Genomic DNA, 21,981 nt, shown 5'->3' with positions numbered 1-21,981 from the left:
CTACCGTGTAGCAAATCATCACAACTTTGTAAGGTTGGCGGTTAGGCATTGGTTCTGTTGGTTGGTAGAGGGGAATGTGGTTGGCTGGGCCTGCCGCTCCAAGTTGCTGCTGCAAGGGTATTCCTTTAAAGGAATCCAGGGGCTCGCTTTGCTCTTGTCCAAACCCCTGTCAAGGGGCTAGGGCCACGCCAGAGCTCCTGGGAGCATTTGGGGTGAGGTTAGAGACAGCTCAGTCTTTCCCCAGATTGTTTTCCCTTACTGACTTCTGCAGGGCTGCAGTTGTCATTTCTGATCCTGCCTGAGCACAGGATCAGATAAGAAGAGTTTGGATTTGATATCCCGTTTATCACTACCCAAAGGAGTCTCAAAGCGGCTAACATTCTCCTTTCCCTTCCTCCCCCACAACAAAGACTCTGTGAGGTGAGTGAGGCTGAGAGACTTCAGAGAAGTGTGACTGGCCCAAGGTCACCCAGCAGTTGCATGTGGAGGAGCGGAGACGTGAACCCGGTTCACCACATTACGAGTCTACCGCTCTTAACCACTACACCACACTACACCAGGGCCTAAGCAACCACTCACATGCTGTAATCAATGAAATTGTGGCCAAAATTATGCCAAAAACCTTAAACTATAATTCTGTGTCTGTTGTGAATTATTTCAAGGGTGGTTTGGGGACCTTGACACACAAACAGCAATTTCCTGGAGTACATCATGCTTTGAAGCTGTGGGGAACAGATGCACCCCCATGTCCCCGGTTCAAATGCGCTGCTAATAAAGGGGTCATCTGTCCTACTTTACAGAGGACAGTCCTCTGCTTGAGGGCCTCCTCTATTAATTTGAAGGACAGTCAGCTCAAAGTCTCATTTAAAGATGAAGGACCAGGGCAGAGGACTTGGAAGTCGCTCATCAGCAGTAAGGCTGAGCAGGCAGGCAGGTCATCTATTTAAATCGTAGTCATTATTTCTAAATTAACACCAATACATTTTAATTGACATATTAAACAAATGTGCAAATCAGCGTCCTCTTTTGTCTTCATTTTCGGTGACGCCTGTCCCATTGTTCGGCAGTGCGCAAGTGCCCTAGCTAATCAAAGTTGTTCCACTCTAGCATGTAGATACACATAATTTGCTTGAAAGTGGTTCCACATCAACACCTCCCCACAAATGGAAAATTAGAGAACAGAGGTGGGGAAACCTCCAGATGTAGCTGGACTCCAACTCCCATCATTCCTGGCCATTGCCCATGCTGGACTGAGATACCAGCAACAGCTGGAGGGCCACAGTCTTCCCATCCCTGACCTTATTGAAGAGGCACAGTTGATGTCTCTGCCTTTCCCAAGCAAAGATTTTGTCACACATGCACTTTAAGACAAGCAGCCCTCCATTTTCAGTCTGGTAATGGTTCTGCCTCATGAGCTTTATTCCGCACCTGCCAACTTGTATATTTGGACTGACTATTAAATAGAAGTACCTGCATTCTATTTCTTGGTAGTCTATTTCTTTCCTCTGATCTTGTAGCAAAGCAACACAATTGAGATGCTCGTGCTTGATCTATTTTGCTTTCCACATAACAACATTAGTGGCATTTCCAAATTTCCATTTGCTCTCTTTGGTAACATCGTTTTCCTGTCCCTGTGAGGCCTACCTTCGCAAATTCAATCTAAAAATAATCAATGCACTCTAATATGATTAAATCTAAAAATAAGCCTTCCTGTGTTATCTCGCGTAGTAAAAACACTTTCTGAAGTCCATCCAGTTATTTCTTTCGTTTGGCAGCCGACGCATCTGCTTGGCCTGTTTACAACCAGTGCTATGTCAGAAATGATTGCCTGGGAGCAAGTTTCTCATTGTTGTCCTTTAGGAGGCTTGTCACCACAGGCTTAAATTAAATCTCGCTCAGTCAGAACTAATGCAGCCGTAACAGGCCAGCTCAGGTCAGTCCTAACCCCAGAGATTTACAAGACGACTGCTTGAAGCATTTCACATAGCTTAACAAAACATTACTGTGTCTACACGTCGTCACACATTTAGAAATCCTGGACGCAGGCAATATGAGGTACCTGCTTAAAGTTAACATTTCAATTTTCTGAGACGCTGTTTGCCATTTCTCTCATCATGTGGAGTGTGCAAGCAGCCAAACAATTGACAAGAGGTGAATCAATTATGGGCAAGAGGTGAATTAATTATGGAATATATTTCTTGGTTCTTCCTATGTTCCCGGCTGTTATCCACAATCCTAAACTTTTAGAGCAGTGCAAAGTGAGGGCCAAACAATATGTGATTCAGGCTTTTTTGTTTAAAAATATATGGGCTTGAAGTGATGGCTTACTTTGAAGAAAAAAGCAACATTGGGGCTTCAATCTGGAAGATGCTTCCAATGTTGATCGGGATTCTGTACCAAATCTCTGTGCCAGTTGTTATTTGTCCTTAACATGGTGGCATTTCCTGTAAACAGCTTGCGCTGAAGGGGACCACAGGTAGAGGAATCCTTAAATATGCAGAGATCTGAGTGTGCAAAGAAATGGACCAAGAGATAAGCCACACAGGGCATAGTTAAACTCCACAATTAAACCGAACTGTGGATTTCCCGCCCGCAAGATGTAGCGATGGCTACCAATTTGGAAGGCTTCAACAGAGGAATGGGCAACTTCCTGGAGGACAGGCCATGATGGCTATGTCAGAGACCGTATGCTTCTGAATACCAGTTGCTGGAATCAACAAGCGGGGAGTACGTTGTCTCACCCAGGTCTTGTTTGTGGGCTTCCCATAGGCATCTGTTTGGCAACTGAAACAACAATACGTTGTACTGGATGGGCCTTTGGTCTGCTCCAGATGGGCTCATAGAATCATAGAATCATAGAATCATAGAGTTGGAAGAGACCACAAGGGCCATCAAGTCCAACCCCCTGCCAAGCAGGAAACACCATCAGAGCACTCCTGACATATGGTTGTCAAGCCTCTGCTTAAAGACCTCCAAAGTAGGAGACTCCACCACACTCCTTGCCAGCAAATTCCACTGTCGAACAGCTCTTACTGTCAGGAAGTTCTTCCTAATGTTTAGGTGGAATCTTCTTTCTTGTAGTTTGGATCCATTGCTCCGTGTCCGCTTCTCTAGAGCAGCAGAAAACAACCTTTCTCCCTCCTCTATGTGACATCCTTTTATATATTTGAACATGGCTATCATATCACCCCTTAACCTCCTCTTCTCCAGGCTAAACATGCCCAGCTCCCTTAGCCGTTCCTCATAAGGCATCATTTCCAGGCCTTTGACCATTTTGGTTGCCCTCCTCTGGACACGTTCCAGTTTGTCAGTGTCCTTCTTGAATTGTGGTGCCCAGAACTGGACACAGTACTCCAGGTGTGGTCTGACCAGAGCAGAATACAGTGGCACTATTACTTCCCTTGATCTAGATGCTATACTCCTATTGATGCAGCCCAGAATTGCATTGGCTTTTTTAGCTGCCGCGTCACACTGTTGGCTCATGTCAAGTTTGTGGTCAACCAAGACTCCTAGATCCTTTTCACATGTACTGCTCTCAAGCCAGGTGTCACCCATCTTGTATTTGTGCCTCTCATTTTTTTTGCCCAAGTGCAATACTTTACATTTCTCCCTGTTAAAATTCATCTTGTTTGTTTTGGCTCAGTTCTCTAATCTGTCAAGGTCGTTTTGAAGTGTAATCCTGTCCTCTGGGGTGTTAGCCACCCCTCCCAGTTTGGTGTCATCTGCAAATTTGATCAGGATGCCCTTGAGTCCATCATCCAAGTCGTTGATAAAGATGTTGCCATATGTTCTTAGGCTCTTGTCCAAAACAACAACAAACCTCTGGTTACGTGAAACATACTCAATAAACACACAAGACGTAACCGGCTGTATGTTTGAAAAAATAAGATATACTATTCATTGTATTGAATTGTAGATTTCAACAGAAGTAGCTCATAAAGTTCAATGGAAAAAGTAGAAGACCCAGTGGATCAGTTGATTCTCTAATGAGTTTATGCATAAGGTCCATACAGGTATGTGTGAAAGTGTCTATTCCACCTGTCTGTTCATAGAGTCCAACAATCCACATGAAAGGTTGTTACAGTTCCACAGAATCCTTTCACAGAGTCTAAGACAAGGATTTCCAGAATATTAGCCTTGTTTCGCCATCCTGGGCGTCATCAGTAGTCCAAACTCATATATGATATCACAGGACAGTGGATCTTATAGCATAGTAGTAGATCTTGTCTGCTTCTGGATTCAGTTTGATTCTAATTTGTAGCAGAGTGGGCCTCTGTCTAGGAAAGGGAGACTAAGGTCAAGGTCAAGGTAAAGGACCCCTGGACGGTTAACTCCAGTCAAAGGCAAATATGGGGTTGCGGTGCTCATCTCGCTTCGGGCCGAGGGACCCGGCGTTTGTCCAAAGACAGCTTTCCGGGTCATGGGGCCAGCATAACTAAACCACTTCTGGTGCAACAGGACACCATGACAGAAGCTAGAGCACATGGAAACACCACAGTGGAAGTATTTATCTACTTGCACTGGCGTGCTTTCAAACTGCTAGGTTGGCAGGAGCTGGGACCGAGCAACGGGAGCTCACCAAATCATGGGGATTTGAACCACTGACCTTCTGATCAGCAAGCCAAAGAGGCTCAGCAGTTTAGACCACAGTGCCACTCGCGTCCCTTCAAGAGTTGCACCCTCTGCACTTCCTGTTATATGGAGGGGGGTTATATAAGTTTTTCTTCTTCATGTACAAATTTAGATTGCATTGTCCAGTATTTTTTTTAAAAGTATTGGACAGCTTCATCATGAAGTTCTTACAGTAAGTGCCCCACTTTTAGCATTGGGGGGGGGAGGTACCGGTTCTGCGTACCCCCAGAAAAAGTACTGACCTTGTCCATGATGGGAGGCAGGAATTGTGCCTACCCATTTTGAACCCTCCAGGCAGATCCAGCTATTTCCTGGCTATTAAGAAAGCACCCACCGGCTATGATCTTTCTCCAGCTTCACACTTTCATTGTTCTGGTGAATTCCAGTGGAACACTACATGCACTTGACAAAGGATCTGTCTGACCCTTAAGGAACTTTAAGGAGACTTTTTGGCCCCATTCATCTTCTCTGGTCCCATACCAGATTCCTGTGCAGCAACCTCACCTGGGTGAGCCTGGGGCAGGGGTTTGTGAGGTAAGGATGGCATAGCCACACTTGTGAGAGTGCCAACATGACTCTGCCAGTATTTCACATAGCTCTGATACTGCTGCTCCAGCCCTGTCCCGCCTCAGCCCAGCCCCATCCAGGTCAACTGCAACAATGCTGGTGTTGGGGGTAGATCTCTATTGGCTCTGCCCCAGCGTTCCAGCAACTAGTGCAGGACAGTAATTTCCACTACACCTGAAGAGAAGAAGCTAGCTAAGAAACTATAGGTCAGGCCATGTGACACATACACCATGTGACCTTTAAAGGCCATGTGACCTTTAAAGCCCTAAACGGCCTGGGTCCAGTATACCTGGAGCGTCTCCACCCCCATCGTTCAGGCTAGACGCTGAGGTCCAGCGCCGAGAGCCTTCTGGTGGTTCCCTCACTGCGAGAAGTGAGGTTGCAGGGAACCAGGCAGGGGGCCTTCTCGGTAGTGGCACCCACCCTGTGGAACACCCTCCCAGCAGATGTCAAGGCAATAAACAAGTATTTTACTTTTAAAAGGCAGCCCTGTTTAGGGAAGTTTTTAAAGTCTGACGCTGTATTGTTTTTAATATTCAGTTGGAAGCCGCCCAGAGTGGCTGGGGAAACCCAGCCAGATGGGTGGGGTATAAATGATAAATTAATTAATATAAATAATAAATTAATAATACACTGCTTTATCATGGTAGAGCACAAGACTCTTATTCTCAGGATTGTGGGTTCAATACGATACGATACGATATCTTTATTGTCATTGTCCCATGCAGAACAATGAAATTGAAAAACTGCATAAAACTACTACAAAACTACAAAAAAACTACTACAAAACTACATAAAACATTCAAAAATCACTAAAAACTCTGAAACCCCATTTTAAAATACACTATACTATAGAGACCCCTTATGCTGCGTTCAGAACCAGAATTGCATTTGCGTAGAAACTGTTTCTCAGGCGGCTAGTCCTGGCCTTTATAACCCTGGACCTTCTTCAAGCCCCACATTGGGCAAAAGATTCCTGCCCCGTAGGGGGTTGGACTCGATGACCCTCGTGATCACTTTCTGTGATCATTCCTACACCTTACTCCATCCCCGGCATCTACCGGCCCTCACTATTGGAGTGCAAGTTCTTCTATAGCCTGAAATGGTTGTGAATCATACACAAAACCCTAGGGAAACTTTGGGCAAACTCAAAAGATGTGTATGGCCATTTCTGTGCCCCGAGGGTGGAATTGGAGCTTTGTTTCTTGAACAGCAGTCAGTCACGTTGCAAGCCGTTTTCTGAAACAGAAAGGCATTCCAGAGGCGGCATGTGGCGTGGGATGGGGGGTCTGTTATTCAAAGAGGAAAAGTAAAATAAGATAAAAGCCCAATGCTTCCTAGGCATGCAGATGCCTAAAGTAGCCTTGAAAACAACGGGGCACTTCAAAGAGTTTATTTCTGCTCCTGACATACAGGATCTTTGAATTTCCAGCGCAATAATTGAATTTATATGAAGATTAGTAGTCCCCAGCTTTGTTTTCCTTACTATGACTGGGAGGTAAAGTAAGACTAATGAGATTTGTGTGGAGGGGAAGACCAGGCAGATGGGCAAGCATCCATTTGCTCCCGGGTGAGAGATGCTCTAGACTTACAGGGGGAAGGAGATTCATCTGAAATGCTGATACGTTTTATTCTCCTTGCTGCCCTATTCAGTCATCTGCTCTTTGCAATTTGTTTTAGGAAAAAGCATGCACCATATACCTTGGGAAGACCATTTCTTAGCAAATAGCTTCCTGGCGGATGGGTTGCTTACTGGGAGGGAGAGGGAGAGGTACAAGGAGGCACAGTGAAAACACAGCAGCAGAAGCATTGGACTGGCTTCACTGGTGAGTTTTCATTGCTCCTCTCCCTTCCAGTAAGCAACAGTGACCCATTTGCGTGTCAAGGTCCCCAATACACCCCAAAGGAAAACACAATTGACACTTAATTTTTGTTTATTTTTTTTGGCATAATTTTGGCCACAACTTTATTCAAATACAGCAATGTGAGTGGTTGCTTAGGCATTGGTAGCACTAACTGCCCCCGCACGGGGACAGCTCTGACATTCACACCCCCCGCGAAGTCAGGAAGGGTAAGTCACCTGGGGAGAGAGACGGGACTGGGAACCATGCCTCACCTCTCCCCAAATGCTCCCAGGGGCTCTTGCGTGGCCCTAGCCCCTTGCCAGGGGGGGGGGGGTTCGGACAAAAGCATGGGGGAGCCCCTGGGTTCCTTTAACAGTAAAACCCTTCAGCAGCAGCATTTTGGAGGGGCAGGCACAGCCGAATTCATACCCCTCCACCAGCAACAGCATTTTTTGGGGCAGGCACAGCCAAATCCATACCCCTCCAGCAACCAATTCCAGACCAATGCCTAACCGCAAACCTTTCAAGTTGTGATGATTTGCTACGCGGCCCCTGCCCCAAAGCAGATGACCCCATGACAGGCAATAGCAAGGTCAAGCAAACAGCCTAACATTAGGGAAGGGAGGGCGGGTGATCCGAAGCACGCAGCGAAAGAGGACATCCGTTGCTGCGTGCCTTGTATTTAACAAATAGGGCTGTCAATCACTAAATGGCAACATCTAAATTTCCCCAGTAACAGCCCGCCCCTGCTTACGAGTTGGCCAAACCATCTGCCCAGAAACAGCAAGGTGTCTTGGAATCCCCAACCTCAACACGTGCTCTCCGTGATGGAGAACACGCTTAACCAGAAAGCTAGCATGGCGGTTCAACTCTATCAGTCAAACCACATCTGGCAAATAGAGAATCATAGAATTTTAGTGTTGGAAGGGACTACTAGGGTCATCTAGTCCAGCCCCCTGCAAGGCAGAAGTCTCAACGAAAGCATCCATGACAGAAGGCCATCCAACCTCTGCTTAAAAACCTCCAAGGAAGGAGAGTCCACAGCCTCCCAAGGGAGTCGTTCCACTGTCAAACAGCTCTTACTGTCAGAAAGTTCTTTCTGATGTTTAGTCAGAATCTCCTTTCTTGTCACTTGAAGCCATTGGTTTGAGTCCTACCCTCAGGCAGCTAGTCCTAGTCTTTATAACCCTGTACCTTCTTCCAGAAGGCAAAAGCTGAAAGAGATCATTTCCGGGGTGTGCACTATCCTGCGCTATCTCTGCAGCTTTCTTATGGCACCTGGAAGCATAGATTTGATCCAAGGTGGGAAGAGTGCACCCAATTATTCTCTCTGCAGTCTTTACAACCCTAGATAGCATTGTTTTTCCCTGACCGTGCGGCTCCCAAACCACACACAGAGATCATAAGTTAATACACTCTCGACAGTACATATCATATCTCCTCTCAGTCTCCTCTTATCCAGGCTAAACATACCCAGTTCCTTCAACCATTCCTCATAAGGCTTGGTTTCAAACATCTTCCAGGACAACATGCCCATGACAAGGAACTCATAAGTCACTTAGTCTCAGCTGTTGGAAATATTGTAACTAGACACTGGAAGTGGACATGGGCCACTTATGTCAAACCGTGGCTGGCCTGTGGCTCTTCAGATATTGCTGGACTGCAAGTCAAATAATCCCTAAGCATTGGCCATTGTGGGTGAGGCTGATGTGAGTCCAATGACATCTGAAGACACCACAACTTAGCCACCCCCATCCAAATCACGTATTAACACCCTGTAGCAAACATTTAAAAGAACTGCATAAGGTCATTTTCTAACTTTGGTTGCACAGCCACCAACCAGCCAGTTGACATATTATTTTTCTTTTATTACAGGATGGGCTTTCCCATAGGTGATTTTTGAGTTGACATAAAATATAACCTGCCTTGAAATAGATACCAGAGGGAAGTGAAATAAAGCAGCAGGCAAACCCATTGACCTAAGCCTTTTAAAGAAAATTATAGCCGTTTAATAGAACATGATTCTGCAATTCAGGATCATGGGTAAATGTTAACTTGCCTCACTCCCATTTGAAATTAAACTAAATATTGCAGTGATTAACTGAAAAATCAATGCTTTCTTCATATGAAGCCATAGGTGCAACCAGCAGCAGCCATTAAACGGTCCCAAGTGCGCACTCAGCAACCATTTATCTCCTCACGGAATGGCTAGCTGCCATCCCCATTTCATGATCATTGGTCCCAAGGCATCCCCTTTATCTCTTTCAAACTATAGTTTAGTCCAGCCAGTTCTAAGCCTTCTGTTATTCCAGCAATACTTTGACCTAGGCAACCTTTTCATAAACAAGGTTTGTTAGATCCAATGAAAATAAAATTGCCAATTTCTATGTTTCAATGTCTCCCCCCCCCCGCCGCCACCCCCCAATAAAAGATTGCAATGAAGTATACATGTTTGGACAGATTAAAAGGGAGCACTGATTGGCTAAGAATGTCTATATGACCATCTCAGTCATCTTTAGGCAGAATACAGTCGTACCTTGGTACGCATCTGTTTTGGCTTGCGAACGCCGCAAACCCAGAAGTAAGTGCTCCAGTTTGTGAACGTTCTTTGGAAGCTGAACGTCTGGCGTGGCTTCCGAAACTTCCGATTGGGTGTAGGAAGCTCCTGCAGCCAATTGGAAGCCGTGCTTTGGTTATCAAAAGTTTTTGGAAGTCAAACGGTCTTCCCGAATGGATTTCGTTTGACAACCAAGTTACGACTGTAATAGGGTGGGTTCCTCGTCATGCTGGATAAAAGTAACAAGTGGGGTGCTGCAGGTTTTTGTCCTGGGCCCATAAAATAATAATAATAATAATAATAATAATAATAATAATAATAATAATAATAATTTATTATTTATACCCTGCCCATCTGGCTGGGTTTCCTCAGCCACTCTGGGCAGCTTCCAACAGAATATTAAAATACAATAACCTATTAAACATTAAAAGCTTCCCTAAACAGGGCTGCCTTCAGATGTCTTCTAAATGTCAGGTAGTTGTTTATTTCTTTGACATGTGATGGGAGGGCATTCCACAGGGCGGGCGCCGCTACCGAGAAGGCCCTCTGCCTGGTTCCCTGTAACTTGGCTTCTTGCAGTGAGGGAGCCGCCAGAAGGCCCTCAGAGCTGGACCTCAGTGTCCAGGCAGAACAATGGGGGTGGAGACGCTCCTTCAGGTATACTGGACTGAAGCCGTTTAGGGCTTTAAAGTTCAGCACCAACACTTTTAATTGTGCTCGGAAACGTACTGGGAGCCGTTGTTGTTCAGCGTCTTTATAAATGACTTGGACGAGGGAATTGAGGGGATGTTCATCAAATTTGCAGATGACCAAACTGGGAGGGGTAGCTACTGCAGCAGAAGAAATAATCGGGATTCAAAATGACCTTAACAGATTGGAGAACTGGGTGTGAGCTAACAAAATGAATTTCAGTAGGAAGAAGTGTAAGGTTCTGTACTTAGGCAGAAAGTACCAGCTGCACAAATATAATACTGGAGACACCTGGCTTGCTAGTAGTACATGTGAAAAAGATCTAGGGTTCTTAGTGGACCACAAGCTTAACATGAGTCAACAGTGTGATCCAGCAGCAAAAAAAGCTAATGCTATTCTAGGTTGCATCAACAGAAGAATAGTGTCCAAATCACGAGAAGTCATAGTCCCACTCTATTCTGCCTTGTTCAGACCACACCTGGAATAGTGTGTCTAGTTCTTAGAGCCACAGTTTAAGAAAGATGTTGAGAAGCTGGGATATGTGCTTCCAACTTTACGATTTTGGTACTGGTATTGACATCAAATACTTCAGTTCCTTCCTTGACCAACAGCAGCCATTGTGGAACATGGAGTAGGAAACTGGAGCCTAGGATTTTGAGACATATGATGTCTGACATTATCAAATATTTCTGTTAAAACTGGGTCAAATCATGTGGAACCCTAATACAGTGGTGCCCCGCAAGACGAATGCCTCGCAAGATGGAAAACCCGCTAGACGAAAGGGTTTTCCATTTTGGAGGTGCTTCGCAAAACAAATTTCCTATGGGCTTGCTTTGCAAGACGAAAATGTCTTGTGAGTTCCTGCGGAGTCCCCCCCCCTTTTTCCCAAGCCGCTAAGCCGCTTATCAGCTGATCCTAAGCCGCTAAGCCGCTTAACAGCTGATCCGCTAAGCCACTTAACAGCTGATCCGCTAAGCCGCTTATCAGCTGATCCGCTAAGCCGGCTAAGCCGCTAATGGGCTTGCTTCGCAAGACAAAAAACCCGCAAGACAAAGAGACTCGCGGAACGGATTCTTTTCGTCTTGCGAGGCACCACTGTAATGTAATCAGCTGCTTGTACATCTTGGGAACCCCTTTAATTTACCTTTTAATAAATGATATAAATTTGGATGATTCCCTCCAGATTTGGAAGAAGTCTGAGAAAACTGCCGGAAGTACATTGACTAGTAAGTATCACAGAAAATTAGTCTCCTAGCAATCTGCAATAATTGATCTTCCTGCCATACCTTGAAAATGTCACTGAAACTCTGCCATTACTTTTCTTAATGTACAGATGCCAGAAAACGTCTCTATTAATGTGCTAAAGTGAGAGCAATAACTTTATCCTGTGTTTTGATCTCAAAGGTCAAATAGCAACAGTTGTATTAAAGTGAAATATATTTTTATCATAAACGCTTCTAGATGAAGAATGGTTAACTGCAGTTGTTATGCCTTTATGAATAAAGAGAAAATGCAGCCTCCCGAAATCTATATTGCAAAGTAGGCCACAGTGCAAACTGTATTAGACGATGGAAAACTGAGTTAACTCCTAATTTGGTGGGTGGGAGGGAGGTTTTTGTCCTTCTCGTCTATAGAAAAATGAACAGTCAGTATATCCGCCATGAAGTATTTGCCTCTGAGACTGGGGAGCTGAAAGACTTCTGGGAAAAGACCATTGAGAAGCAGACTCAGCATTTTGAAGCGGAGAAAGATCGTAAACAAAGAAGTGCATTGGCACGGTAAGTATGGGATTTGTACTTCAGATGTTTTACTTGGGATTTAAAAAACAACAACAAAACATTGTGAGCCCTGCAATTTGCTATTTAACCATCTCCAATGACCACAGGGGCCTCACAAAGTTGACATTTTTAAGAGCAGCTCAGCTGTGCGCAGCCAGAGTTGCCAAGCGCTTCCCGACCTGAAACTGATAAATATTTTGGCTGTGTCTGCTTTAAGGAAAAGCCTATGAAAAACAGAGTGCCAGTTGCATGCACACAGAAAAATGATTTGCGTGTGAAGCCCCCCAACCCCCCCCCCCAAAATAAATCACACAGGACACAGAATATTTGTTTAAGATTTGGGGTATTAATTTTGGCCACAACTTTATTGATTACAGCATGTGAGTGGTTGCTTAGGCATTGGTTCGGTCTACCTGAAGCTGCACCGGCAGGAACAGGACTGACAACAGGAACCTCCAGAGGTCAGTAAGGGAAAAGATACTGGGGGAGAACAGAGGTGGATTTCCGCCTCTTAGTTCACCCCAGATGCTCCCAGGAACTCTGGCATGGCCCTATCCCTGAGAGGGGATCGGATAGAGCAAATCGAGCCCCTGGATTCCTTTAACGGAATTCCCTAGCGGCAGCAACAAAAATGAGGGGCAGGCACAGCCAATCCATAATCCCCTCCACCAAAGAATGAACCAATGCCCAACTGCCAACCTTACAAAGTTGTGACGATTTGCTACACGGAAGGCAAAAACCAAATGGCACCAGCCAATCAGCCAAGTGGCAAAATTCCTACCGGGCCCCTGCTCCAAAAACAGATGACCCCTAGACAGGCATAGCAAGGTCAAAAACACAACCTTAAATTATAGGGAGGGAGATCCGCTACACAATGCGAAAGAGAAAGTACTTCGCCTTGTGAAGCCCCTTAAATAGCCCCTTAGTTGCCAATCAAACCCCAACCGACAGAAAATTTCTCCCAGCAACAAAGGGGCAACCACTGAGGTGAGGAGGTCATCCAAAAGGGCCCGCCCCATCAACAAGAAGGCAGTTTGGTGATCTCACTGCAACACGTGGCTCTCCATGATTTGGAGGACAGGATATCCCAATGATCCAGTTTGCAGGCTTAGGCCCTGGAGTGGAAGCCCCTTAACCACTTAGCTTAATATAAAACACAACTGAGGGCTTCAGCCTCTAACTTCCATCCTACATCAGGAAGGAAAGGACAGGAATGTCTTCTCACTTACACCTTTTAAAGACACTTCCAGGACTTCAAAAATGTGTACTCCACACGTACTCCTTAGCTCATTCTTCAGCCAGAAGCATTCAAGCACCCAAAAGAGCACAGAAATAGGAGCAGCTTCACATGCCATGACCAGCTCACTCGTTCCACCCCAAACTTGTCTGCAATGAGCGTGAGGGTCTGCCTTCAGATGTCTTTTAAAGGTTGCGTAGTTGCTTATCTCCTTGGCTCGGAAGTCACATAACTCCATACCCTCCAACTTTTCTCCGATGAACAGGGCCGTCTTGCCCATAGAGGCAAGTGGCGCAGGGCACCAGGGCGGCAAATTCTAGAGGGCGCCAGGGAAGAGGTGGAGGCTGGACGTGGTGCCTACTGGCATCAGCTCACTGCCCTCGCCCACCTCCGCCATGCCGCGCCGATGCAGCACCGCGCCCGGAGCCTCCTGCCGTGGCCACCGCGGCACGGGCGCCAGGGAAGAGGCAGAGGCTCGGCGTGGCACTTCCCAGCATCAGCTCACCGCCCTCACCCGCTTCACTGAAGCAGTGCCACACCAGGAACCTCTGCCTCTTTCCCACCGGAGGAGTCGCCCTCCAGCCGCTGCCCGTCTCCTCCAGCCCCGCAAAGCTGCCGGCAGCGTCGTAAAAAGGTCGGCAACTCTGGGAAACGGGGTGGGGGGCAGTGGAGGGATCTTTACATCGTTCTGACCAGTGGCGTAGCGTGGGAGGTGCCAGGGGGGCCGACCGCACCGGGCGCAACATCAGGGGGGGGGCGCGCTCGCTGCCTCCGGAGTCGCCGAAGAGCCTCCGGCGCAGGCTGTAGCAGAGCCCCATGTCTCGCGGAACCGACGAGCTGTGCGCGCACCCGGGCTGAAGGCGTCCGGCAGGCAGCGGCTCTCAGCCCCGCGGAGGACGCGCCAGGCAGCCCCTCCTCACAGCCCCGCCTCCGCTGCTGCTGCTGCAGCTGCTGGGCCATGTTGCATTTTCCTCGCCTCTCTGCCCCCCTCCTCCTCCGGGCAAGCAGCGTGGTTTGGGCGGCAGCGCCAGCGGCAACTCGCAGGTTAGGGGTTAGGGGGGGCGCAAATTACTTGCCTTTCTCCGGGTTAGGGGGCGCAAATTACTTGCCTTGCCCCGGGTGCTGACAACTCACGCTACGCCGCTGGTTCTGACCGAACACTGAGGTCCAGCGCCGAGGGCCTTTGGCAGTTCCCTCGCTGCGAGAAGCCAAGTTACAGGGAACCAGGCAGAGGGCCTTCTCGGTAGTGGCCCCGCCCTGTGGAACGCCCTCCCACCAGATGTCAAAGAGAAAAATAACTACCAAACTTTTGGAAGACATCTGAAGGCAGCCCTGTTTAGGGAAGCTTTTAATGTTTAATAGGTTATTATATTTTAGTGTTTTGTTGGAAGCCGTCCAGAGTGGCTGGGGAAACCCAGCCAGATGGGCGGGGTATAAATAATAAATTATTATTATTATTATTATTATTATTATTATTATTATTATTATTACCATGGCACGGGATATACTTAAGACAGCCCTGCCGATGAAAATAGGGACATTCTAAGGAAAAGCAAGACATTCTGTAAATCCAGGACTGTACCCGGAAAATAGGGACACTTGGAGGGTCTGATTTTCATCATGGCCACAATCAGTCTGGGGAAGCAAGAGTTGCCCAGGGCAGATGCTTGCATTGTTTTATAACAAATTTAGAAGGGGACACATGTGCAAACTCTGCAAGAATATTTCCTTTTTTAAGATGCAATAAAAATAGAGAAGAAATCCCTTGTGAATGTAGCTAAGGAGCATCCCCAAGGATGTACCATGAGGTATTTATTTTCTAACGAGTTTCTCTCTGCTAAGCAGTGCATATACTAACCTTCCAAATCTTTCTTCCTATTAGACTCAGGAGCGAATGGACAGAAAGGCTGGAGAAAAGGTTAAAAATGCTCAAAGAACAAGAGAACGAAGAAGCCCCTAACTGAAGAGAACATTGTGTATTTTTACATATTTGAATGGAACACTGACCAGAATTGAAAGGAGAAGCGTTTGTGTTCTGACTGAGGTGGAGCTATAGTGTCCAGTTCCCATTCACTTAGAAATTTCACTGACTTTACAAGGATGAATGGATGAATGTTTTATTCCTTTGTGTCTCTTAGACTGCTTTACTTATCAAAAAGTTACTAACCCTACATTCTCCACTCCCGTTCCCCTAGAGCTTTCTTGGCAATAATATTTCAGTAATCTAACTCTTGAATTTTTGTAGCAGTTGTGGGGGTTTGAGTTGCTAGATTTTTAATGTTGTTCGTTGCCCTAGGATGCCTTCAGGCAGAGAGGCAACTGATAAATATGATAAATAAATAATCTCCTATTTGCATTTTTGGACACTTATTCTCATGTTAGCATTTTTGGCTGTTATGTCATTTTGCAACATTTCATCAGAATTGTGTGTGAGGCCACAAACAGATTATCTAAAGAAAACAGACATCATTTATTTATTTATTTGCCAACTGAACAAAGGAAGGGCATACAAATAAATTGATTAAAATTAAAATTAAAGAAAAAAAGAATGATTATATAGAGTATCATTATCATTATTTATTCATTCATTCATTCATTCATTCATTCCCTGCCTTTTCCCCTGATGGGACTCAAGATACCTTACACATTTAAAAAAACGCTAAAAGCATTGAAATAGCAATCATTAAAATGCAATTAAACATTGATAGAATTAAAACTATATACATATATAGGTAAAGGTAAAGGTACCCCTGCCCATACGGGCCAGTCTTGACAGACTCTGGGGTTGTGCGCCCATCTCACTCAAGAGGCCGGGGGCCAGCGCTGTCCGGAGACACTTCCGGGTCACGTGGCCAGCGTGACATCGCTGCTCTGGCGAGCCAGAGCCGCACACGGAAACGCCGTTTACCTTCCCGCTAGTAAGCGGTCCCTATTTATCTACTTGCACCCGAGGGTGCTTTCGAACTGCTAGGTTGGCAGGCGCTGGGACCGAACAACGGGAGCGCACCCCGCCGCGGGGATTCGAACCGCCGACCTTTCGATCGGCAAGCCCTAGGTGCTGAGGCTTTTACCCACAGCGCCACCCGCGTCCCATATACATATATAAAATATGTTAAAAACATACTGATAATCAGAATGGTAAAGGTAAAGGACTCCTGGGTGGTTAAGTCCAGTTGAATTTGACTATGGCGTGACTATGGGGTGTGGTGCTCTCATCTCTGCTTTCAGACTGAGCAAGACAGCATTTGTCCAGGTCATATAGCCAGTGTGACTAAACTGCTTCTGGTGCAACAGAACACTGTGACGGAAGCCAGAGCGCACGGAAACACCGTTTACCTTCCTGCCCCAGTGGTACCTATTTATCTACTTGAGCTAGTATGCTTTTTAACGGCTAGGCTAGCAGAAGCTGGGACAGAGCAACGGGACCTCATCCCATTGCAGGGATTCAAACCACCAAACTTCTGATTGGCAAGCCCAAGAGGCTCAGTGGTTTAGACCACAGCACCACCAGCATTCCAATAATCTGAATAAAAACAGCATGGCACAAGTCCTTTAATTTAAAACAGTCAGTTCCCTCTTATCAGCTCACACTTAGATATAATAACCATCAGTACATCCATCTTAAGTTAAACATTCAAATTAACATAATTCCTCCATTTGGTCAGATAGGTATGAAATTGATGTTTATAAAAACATGTTTAAATATAGCCAGGGCATTGAGGTCTTCAGACTATTGTGTGATAGACAGGGAATGTTTATGCTTTCAGAGTCCAGATATAAGTCTCCTGGTGACCATAAGAACTCAACAAATCAGCTTTCATTGTCCTGCCACTAATCCCCATACTGTGGGGAAATAATTTAAAAGTACACGAGCATCTGCATATATCAAGGATTTTGCCCATTCAAAATTGATAAGGACGGGAACTTCAGACTAAAAAGAACAAATCACTGGACAAGCCCACATCATGTGCCTTGAGATGTTAAGCTTGGTTTCAGATGGCACCAAACCATGGCTTAGCCCTGGGTAGCAGAGCAGCAACAGGACTGGAGGGGACACAACTTTTGCTCTGAATACCTGCATGCTTGCTCTTGCATGCATGCTTATAATAATATAATAATAATTTATTATTTATACCCCGCCCACTCTGGGCGGCTTCCAACAAAATATTAAAATACAGTAATGCATCAAACATTAAAAGCTTCCCTAAATGTCTTCCAAAAGTCTGGTAGTTGTTGTTCTCTTTGACATCTGGTGGGAGGGCATTCCACAGGGTGGGTGCCACTACCGAGAAGGCCCTCTGCTTAGCCATTGTTTGGCACAAACTTGGAAGCCAACCAGACCAGCATCACATCACGTGGATTTATTTACTTTTGAAATTACAGTGGTACCTCGGGTTACATATGCTTCAGGTTACAGAATCCGCTAACCCATAAATAGTACCTCGGGTTAAGAACTTTGCTTCAGAATGAGAGCAGAAATCGCATAGTGGCGGCGTGGCAGCAGCAGGAGGCCCCATTAGCTAAAGTGGTGCTTCAGGTTAAGAACAGTTTCAGGTTAAGAACGGACCTCCAGAATGAATTAAGCACTTAACCCGAGGTACCACTGTACTGTTCATTGCCGCTGTATAGCCACCCCATAGCAGGAGTTCTCTGGTTGTTGCACAGAGCAAAACCTTCCCCACTTGAATAAACTTGAAACCATCAAAAGAGAAATGCCACCGTTATTTCATGACTTTTTCTATACTTTTCTATATCATTGGGCATTCAAGTATCGCTTTGGGTATACAGCTTTTCGTAACCAAAGGCAACTGCTAAATAAATAATACGAAAACAGACAGTGCAGCGCCTCTCATGCTTGACAAAAGTCTTTCCCAAATTCTACAGCAACAGCCAAAAAGCAGAAGATGACAAGGAAGGAAAAGGGGGGGAAGAAGGACATTTGAAGAGGCATTGGGCAGGGGGACACTTCGCTGGGTTTCGGGTTATATGCTCTCCTACAGTGATAACCGGAAGGCAGACTGAAATCTACTGGTAGTTCTCTGGCTGGTTTGAAATAGATCAGTGAAAATGTCTCATTCCCAGTTGCGTGCTGAGGTCCCCCCAAACCCCTACCCCAATAACTCACACATCACACATAATTTTTGTTTAAGGTTTTTGGCATAATTTTGGCCACAACTTTATTATCATACAAATTGAGAGTGGTTGCTTAGGCATTGGTTATGACTAGCTGTCCCCCCCCCCCGCCTTGGGGGGACAGCACTGACTCCCTAGTCAGTCCCGGAGGAACAAGGTCAGGGTCAGCTGGAGCTGCGACACAGACCCTCAGCTACTCCCCGCATGCTCCTTGAAGCTTACACGGCCCACACCCTGCCGTCAGGGTTTGGACGAAGGGGATGGTAAGCTTCAGAATTCCTTTAACGGAATACCCGTCAGCAGCAGCATTGGAGGGGCAGGCACAGCCAATCCATACCCCTCCACCAACCAATTTTAACCAATGCCTAACCGCCAACCTTACAAGTTGTGACGATTTGCTAAGCAGTAGGCAAAACCCAAAAGGCACGCACTAATCAGCCAATTGGAAAAATTCCTACTGGGCCCCCGCACCAATGCGAATGACCCCATGACAGGCAGAGCAAGGTCAAAGCGCAAGCCCAATCAAGGGAGGGCGGGAGATCCGGTGTCCACAGTGAAAGAGAAAGAGAAAGCTGTGGACCTTGCTTATATATAGCCATTGATCCCACCCCTAAATTGGCAACATCAAATTTACCCCAGTAACAACATCCTCCAATCTGTTCCAGGCCCCTTGCCATCTATGGCCTGGCAACTAAATGGGGTTTTGCTCGGCCCCATCCGCAACACGTGCTCTCTTTTTATGAGAACACGTTTTGTTTAATAATGACAACAACAAAAAGAAACCCGCATTCCTAAAAACACAAAATATTGCTGAAATTAAGAATGCAAAAGCAGGGGCATTGGGTGTGGGTGCCTGTGTGGAACACATTCCTGGGCCAAGAATATAGTTATTCTAAGTGCATATCTCTGACCCCTGACTTCAGTTGATGGATGTCAGGGTTCTAGTAAAACACAGATTAAAGTCTGCTGCTCCTGTTTTCTGTGTGCCATTTTCCTGCCACTGTCCACCAGGGCAGTTTTCACTCGGCCTGACGTAAATAAAAGACTACCGAATTTGCCCATAGTACAATAGAAAGTGAATACTCTTCTCCTTCTTTGGCAAACACTCGTAGCCAAGTAAGATTGTCTTCCATGAACACGGTTTTAACAAGGAGTCCATAAGTGACTGGAGGCCAATTCTGGATCCACACGTCCTTCCACAATGGGGACATTGCTTTCCAGGCAAAAGTTGATCATGGTGTGAATTTGCCAAGCGTGCCTTCCTCTTAGCACATTTCTCCTTTTTATCCTGAGTTGAGTGTCTTCAAAGCCCATGACACCTTTGGTAAAGGCTGTTCTCCAATTGGAGCGCTCGCAGGCCCAGATGTCAGTGTTTATACAACATTTTTTTTAGATTTGCCTTGAGACAGTCTTTAAACCTCCTTTGTTGACCACCAGCCTTATGCTTTCCATTTTTAAGTTCAGAATAGTTGCTTTGGAAGACGATAATCAGGCATCTGAACAACATGGCCAGTCCAAAGAAGTTGATGTTGAAGAATCATTGCTTCAACACTGGTGATCTTTCCTTCTTCCAGTACACTGGCATTAGTTCGCCTGTCTTCCCAAGTGATGTGTAAAAATTTTCGGAGACACCGTTGATGGAATCTTTTGAGGAGTTGGAGATGGTGTTTATAAGTGGTCCATGTTTCACAAGCATACCGTAAGGTTGGTAGTACATGGAGTGAATACTATCAGGGCCTTGATGTTAGTTGGAGGGGTCAAGGTCAGGTAGCAAGCAGGTTCCAAAATGCAGCTGTCAAAGACAGTTTCTAGAGCAGCTACTAGTTGCTTAAACTGAAGCAAATCTTCAGACAACAGCTAAAACATAAGAAGGCCCTGCCAGTGGCGTAGCGTGGGGGGGTGCAGGGGGGGCCGGCTGCACCGGGCGGAACATCTGGGGGTTAGGGTTCGGGGGCGCAAATCCACGGGTTAGGGGGCGCAAATCCACGGGTTAGGGGGCGCAAATCCACGGGTTAGGGGGCGCAAATTACTTGCCTTGCCCCGGGTGCTGATAACCCACGCTACGCCACTGGGCCCTGCTGGATCAGACCAATGACTTTTTTATCATTCTAATATCCTGTTCTCACAGTGGAACCCTAGAACTCTTCCCTGCCAATCAGAGACAACACTGAGCTAGATGGGCCAATCATCTCACTTGGTATGCGGCAGCTTCCTCTTCCTATATGAAGAATGGGGATTGGCTCCTGCTGGCTAAAATCAAGCTCTTGGGTTCTTCATCGGTAGCTCTGCTTGAAAATAAATATGTATTTGTATGGCAGGTATACAGTATTTGGTGATCAGACTGTCACCTTGCTTACTTTTCTTCTTTCATTTCCCATGACAGGAAATGGATTGAGATAGGCTTGACACACGTTAAATGAGAAAGTTGAAACCGAACTTCTTTGATTAACACCTTTCTTTCACTTTTCTTTATGAGGGCACTAGAAACATATTTTATTGCGGGGTTTAACTCCATTTTCATTTTTGCCTTGTAGTTCACCTTTAATGTCTGGATGAATTATTTTAGAACTAGATTCCACAATGGTAGATTTAGGGCTCAGGGTCACATTATCTATATTTATATAAGTACCAAAATCCCAAAGTCAATTTCTTTTCTTTTCCTTCTTTTTTTCCAAGGGTATTTCACTTGCACTTTTATAAATTACTGAGAGCAAAATAGTGCATCCCCCCCACCCCAGTAATAAATACAATTTAAGATCAATCAGGAAAAGGAGCTAAATTCAAGTCTAAAATGCCACAAAAGAAACTTAATCATCAGCAGGAACATTACTCAATAAAATCTAAGGCAAGTTGAAAAGACAGGAGTATAAATCTTTAATTCATCTTGAAGGTCCTTATAAAAGAATCAAAGGAAGCAAAGGCAAAACTTGCAGTCCTTCCCAAAATATATAAAAGACTTAAAATAGAAATCCCGAAGGATCATAAGATTGCGGTCATCCACCTACCAAAAAGACATAGGTTCAAAGGCGCACTGCTCTCAAGATCACCTTGGCTTATTTTTTGGACTAAGGCTTGGATGTAGGAGAGAATGAAGCTGAACACAGAGAAGTTGAAAGTGGATTGAGTCCATCCTATGTGTGCATGTTTTTCATGTCATCCACACAACATTGTCCTCATCCAAGTGGCAGCACACACTCCCCCCCACATGATTTATGAAAGAGGCAACCACATGCCAAGACTGCATGATTCCTTAGTAACACGTCCATTGGCTGTGCAGGTTGAAGAATGCATCCAATCTGATAGAAATGGACTTGATAAATTTATGAATTTTTGGTAATATTGTCGTTGGCATACAGCATCCACAGTGGAGGGCAGAATTGGAATCTTCTGTTTCTTTGCTTTATGCCTTAATATATATTTTTTCCTTTATTATTATTATTATTATTATTATTATTATTATTATTATTATTTGAGAGGTTTATTTAAGACTTCCTCTGTGGAAACCTTATCATTGTTCCCTTCTACAGAGGAAGATTAAACAGT

This window comes from Podarcis vaucheri (genome assembly GCF_965113315.1).
Source record: "Podarcis vaucheri genome assembly, chromosome: 11".
In the NCBI taxonomy this organism is placed as follows: domain Eukaryota; kingdom Metazoa; phylum Chordata; class Lepidosauria; order Squamata; family Lacertidae; genus Podarcis; species Podarcis vaucheri.
The sequence above is the reverse complement of the archived record's forward strand: the minus strand, read 5'-3'. Positions refer to the sequence as shown.